General features: G+C 33.6%; 1 non-coding gene across 1 annotated transcript; it reads left to right on the forward strand.

Annotated features, from left to right (window-relative positions):
- The first annotated feature begins 344 nt into the window (after nucleotides 1–344).
- TRNAT-CGU (transfer RNA threonine (anticodon CGU)) lies at nucleotides 345–416 on the forward strand. The gene has a single exon. It is a non-coding gene; the product is annotated as a tRNA-Thr (tRNA).
- Nucleotides 417–6,141: the final 5,725 nt, after the last annotated feature.

Genomic DNA, 6,141 nt, shown 5'->3' on the forward strand with positions numbered 1-6,141 from the left:
GACCTTTGTTCAACATGTTAAAACTTTTTACACAAGTTGAGGTTACTAGTTCGACTAAACATCTCTTCTACTTAACAGGGTGGATTTATTGGTAAAAGCAAAATCACGTTTTTAAATTTTATTTTTAAGTTTCCATAGGAACAGACCGGTGCATTATAGACCAGCAATACAAGCAGCAATAGTGGCTGAGAAGGGCCAAATTAAAGAATTCTTTTCCTCACCTTCCTAGTCACTGTCAACATTACAATCCTTTTGTTAGAATCAATTGCTCCTAAGCCAAAACTGAATGTAAGTTAATTGCTGAACATCTCTAAAAAAGGAAAAATCAGTACGAAATATAAACCGCCTCCGTAGCATAGTGGTAGTGCGTTCGCTTCGTAAGCGAAAGGTCGCGAGTTCGATCCTCGCCGGGGGCTATTCTGTTTTGGCACTTTTTTTGAGCCCTTCGAGAATTTGGTTCGACCAAATAAAAAAACATCACTTTCTCATTTCACGAGAGGGACAACTTTAAACTTGGATAACTTCTTTCATGTTAGATCAGCCAATGACATACCTTTATGCACTTTAATTGTATTGGATGTGCAGCCAAAATTGTACATAATTAGCTGTTTGTAAGAAAAAGGTCGTTACATACAAGGTGTAGTTAGTAACCTTTTCGAAAGAAACCATGCGAGCTTGGTCCTCTATATACATGGGATGGAAGATATATATTTGTATGATGTGTTATAACTTTTTCCTACTGCTTCTGCACTTTAATAATTCAGGACTTAACAGAAGGTTCAGTGAAAAGTGAGATGTTACGTTTCATTTAGTAGATGGATATATGATGGGTCCACAGCCAGAGCCTCCAAAATAGACTCAAATTATCTCTTTTATCACATGCATACCCTAAGTTATTTTAATTTGGTGATTTTTCTATTTTTTCTTATTCTTGTATGAGGACCACAGAAACCTTTCGCTGCTTTACAAAAAGTGCAAATAATGCTGTGACCATTCCTTTAAAATTTCTTGGATCTAGTGACATGCTCATGGTTGAGTCTACTGCATTAAGTCACTGTCGAATCATAGCTTAATTATCTCATTTCCCTTTCACCCATTGTCACAGAAGAAAATTGACATATACACGCACAAACGATGGAGTAATAATTTTTTAAACTATCAGTGATTTTTTACATGTTATATAGTAAGTGAATGACCATTTTTATTTGGTTTTCGATTAATTTTTATTATAGAAAATTACTTAAAATTGTTTTATGAATGATCTGATTCATTAAACATTTTTTACATTGTCAGTAAATGGAGCCTAAACTAGAGAAAAAAAAGGGCAACCCAGTGCACTAAGCTCCCACTATGTGCGGGGTTCGGGGAAGGGCCGAACCACAAGACATTATTGTATATACGCAGCCTTACCCTGCATTTCTGCAAGAGGTTATTTCTACGCCTCGAACCCGTAAGCTTTTGATCACATGACAGCAACTAACTTTACCATTATGCCGAGGCTCCCAAAACTCTAGAAGAATTATTATTCGGAAAAGACTTGGTAACCTTTCTTTTCTCGTTTCCATGACAGCATCGTCTTCATGTAAACGATCCTTTCAATCATTAGGGTTCTCATTCTTTTCTAGGGTTCTTTTCGGTATATGTAATGTATCATGTATGCATTAATTCTTACATAATGTACGCGGGCCGATTAATTCAAATTGGCCGTAAGTCCAATTATGAAGTAAACCTATCAAAGGCTTCCATTCTCAAAACTTAAATCCGAAACACTCTTGTTGAGTACTTACTGGTTACCAACCCCACGGCCCCCACAACAACTTTTGGTAGTTGAGATTATTTTAGAACATAGGAGCTGCTAGGTTTAGTTAACCCAGCCATGACTGGACAAACCAAGACAAGCATTAATTGTTTTTTTCTTTTCTTTTGGTGACTCATGTAATCAGAGGCGAATTTAGAATTTCTGGAACATGGGTTCACCACTAAAAAAAAAAAGAAAAAATGTCTTAAATCCGTAGTCCCCTAAGTAAATAACTCAACTTTCAACCGAATGCACCATTTAATCTTTTGTAGTATGTGTTCCAGTAGGTAGTATTATACTAATTTTAGAAAATATATACATAAAATGCCTAGTTTTACAGTGAGACCATATGTTCACGTGCTCCAAAAATAGTGCCTAAAATCGCCCTCCTCATGTTTTAAAAGAAACTCATTACTGACAGTCTGAAACCGTAAAGTAGTTGATGAGCCTATGTAGAGTTAGACTACATCATGCAAACATGCATATATCACACTTATGACTCACATGTAAAAATTGGGTGCTTGAGCACCCATTGAATAAACTCAGAGTATGTGTAGTTATATAAAAAATTTAAGCAAACCCGTATAATGTGTCAAGAAGCACCCAGCAAATAAAAGGTCAAATGGGTCCTTTGGTTAAGAAATGATATTGTAGGCTTTAATGAGGTGTGAGTGGTTGAGAGTTCAAAACTCACTCCTAACAAGTCTTTTTTACTTTATTTCTTGTCTGCTCCACTCCTAATTACGTCCTCTTTTTATTCTTTCTATTATCCGCCTTTTTTAACCCAATGCTACGTTTTTTTTTTTTTTTAATTTCTGTTTTACCCTCCCCTATTCAATTTTTATTTTTTTAAAATTTTTACCTTATTCTCTATAGCAAAGAAAGGAAAAAAAAAGGAGTACTCCAAAGTTCGATCATTTCTAAATACGAAAATCCAACAAATGTTTTTTCTTTCCGGTTGCATTTTTCATCACAATTTCACGGTCCATGCGTCCATTATATTAATATGACTTTTCTCATTAATTTTTTTTACCATCGTGTTCAAATAGTTGTGCACTTCTACTATGTGATTGGTAGTAACTACGTACACGTTAAAAAAGTTAAGCATCCACGAACCTAAAATTCTGAATCCGTCACTGCTCGTAGCTTCTTGCTTTTGATTACATTATTGTTACCATATGTTGTTTATTGTGTTTCTCGCATTATTTAGTTGTCGCAGTTGTTCCTTTTTCTGAATGCTCTATAATGCTTTCTATTAGTTGCCATGTTTTCTTCACTAATGTATTTTCTTTCTCATAACTACTCTCATTTGCCGCACTTGAGGCAAGGGTCTTTCGAAAATAGTCTCTCTACCTCCCCAAGGTACGAGTAAGGTCTGCGTACACTATACCCTCCCCGGACCTCACTTGTGGAATTACACTGGGTATGTTGTTGTTGTTGTTATAATTAGCTATGAGAACTGTGCTGCTATCAAAGTTAGTTGAAAGCTCAGATCTGTACTTTTATTTAGCTACATGAGCTACTGCTACGCGTACTACAGTACTATCAAGTTATAATTCAGTAGAGAGCTTAGTGTTCGTAAGCAATTACAAAACCCAGAGGCAATATATATAGACTTTGTTTTACATATGACAAAGGATACTTCAATTTGGGTCAAATCTATTTAAGAGAAAAGGAAATATGCAACTCTGTGTCAAATCTTGGTTAATTTAAAATAAAAAAAACACTTCCTTTACTCAGATATCAAAAGCAACGAAGTTAACTTTGCATGTTTATGCATGCTCAAGTACTTAGGCATTATACTTCCTCAGTTTCAGGTGAATGTTCTGGTTTGACTGAGAGAAGACTTTGACATGAAGTATATTACTCCATACATATAATCTTAAATTACGCCATCTGGTGGCGTCAGCCTATCATTGATCAACAGAGAATTACAAACAGGAGGGGAACCAAATGTCTTTACCTCACCAAAAAACTAAGTTTTTGTGTGTGTGTAAGTAGCTACTAAAATCTTAACTTAATTTTAACAGCTAATTAGTTCAGTGCAATGTTGATGAATCTATTAAGTTTAAATTTTGAATCCAGGGGCGCATGAGATTACTTTTATTTGCACAAAGTAGAATAGAAAAGATCATGATGAGAGTAAAAATAAATAAATTCAAGTAACTCTAATGGAATACAATGGGTCTGAACCTAATATAAGTTAAATTGTTTCATGCAGAAACATGGTCAAATCATTTCCATAGGGTCATAACATATGACGGCTAAAAGAAGTTAGTAACCCTTAGTAGGCGTTTGAACATCGCAATTTCATGTCATGATGTCATGATTCCAAAGCCATGAGATGGAATCAGCCTTTTGGACATCTCATGAGATGAAATTCCAAATCATCCAAAAAGGCATGATTTGGGACTTCAAATCATGATTTTAAAATTTTTAAATGTAAAACTTGACCCATAAATTTATATTTTGTAAAAAAAAAAAAGACCAATAAGTTGGTAGAAATTTTTAACAATTACTCTCACCAACCTCATTAACATCTATCAACCGTTATTTATGCTCGGACCATGTGGGAGGATTATATTAAAGTGTAGTTACATTATTATTCATGTTAAATTTTCCTTGTTATTGAACTAAAGTTTGATCAATTGATGTTGTATTTTCTAGAAAGGCCTTCTTGTAGCGTATTAATTTTATTATGAACTATGATTTGCTCGTTTCGTAAGATTGTATAAGAATTGAGAAAGTTTTGACAGTTTTCACAACTTGTGGGATTTTTATGTCTATAAAAAAAATACAACTTTAAGAAATCCAAATTGCATGTCCAAATATGATTTCATCTCATAATTTCAACTCATGTTCAAACCGCTCAGTTTTTACTTTACCTATAAATGCCCCAAAGAAAGAAAAGTATGACAGTTTCATGGAGCCAAACAGAATTACAGACTTTTAGTAAAAGGAGCCAAGAGGTTGCTTTAGAAATTTGGAACTATATACTTTTGTTAGACTGACACTGACTGCGGTTAGGTATATTTTGATAGTACTAACTTTTATAAGAATATTAGAATTATGTTGAAATATTAGCTAGGTTCATAAATCATAAAACATAAAACCCACTCATATCATTAATTAGGAAAACTCAACTCTTACAAAGAGGCGTTTTATAGGTGTTAAAGCTAAGGATAATTCTGGACTCAATATATTGTTATATACATTTAAACCCTCACAATGAACTGGGCCAACTTAAAAATACAAAAGAATGCACCTAAATAACATAAAGGCTATGCACCTAATCACATAAATATCCTAAAGTCACATGAATAACATCAAAGTAAATGCACTTAGTAAATCTAAAATAAAATATTTAAAATTATTATGTTTCTAATACTCCCCTTAATTTCTGAAATTCTTCAATCTTAAGAAATGTTTTAACAACAATCATCTCTACTCATTTTCAAGTTTCTTTTCTGCCAAACTTGAATCTATATCCTCTCTTTTGTATCATTTAGATTAGAAATTCTATAGGATTTGTTGAGACCACCTTCAAACATAACATGATCAATTATTTCATCCCAAGGATAACAACATCACTCTTAATGCGCACGCCTTATATCTAAGAAATAATCTTAACTATTGACAATTCATTCTCCATATGTTTTTTTTGACATTGGCTATTCCAAACCTAACCGACTGAATATTTCTCTGTCATATTTTCCTATCTTGTAAAGTCTTTCAAGACTAACGCTTTCTCGAAAGACGGCTCTTTTCTTACTAACTAGCAGGATTTACTTTCTTTTTGCAAATAGTCGGCCTCTTCATGAGTCCTTAACCTCAGAAATATACCTTTAATGGAGACTGCCAAATATTTCTCTTTACTCCAATCGAACCAACCCTCTGATGCTACTTGTTCCAATATTAGGTCGGTCCTTCCTATATCTAATAACACACAAAAAGGATGGGAAAGGGAGATAAACACAAAGCACAGTAATATTATTAGAAAAAACTCCAATTTTACAAAATAAAATTACAAAAAGGGTTTTTATCTGTGCTAGCTAATAAAGTACTGTATATAACTCTAAACTCAATATTACTAAATACTTTCACACCCTCATGAATATCACCAAAGCATGCACCTAAATAACATAAAGACTATATATGCACTAATCATATAAATATGGAGTGCTAAAATTCACATGAATAACTCAAACTGCATTCATTTAGTAATCTAAAAATATTCAAAATTATGGTTCTAACATATTATATTTCCGTACCAACCAAAAAAAAAAAAAAACTAGGAAGACCGGACCAGCCGCCCAACCCACCCCAGATTTCAAAGAAAGAAA

Source organism: Lycium barbarum, chromosome 1, assembly GCF_019175385.1.
Source record: "Lycium barbarum isolate Lr01 chromosome 1, ASM1917538v2, whole genome shotgun sequence".
Taxonomy (NCBI): domain Eukaryota; kingdom Viridiplantae; phylum Streptophyta; class Magnoliopsida; order Solanales; family Solanaceae; genus Lycium; species Lycium barbarum.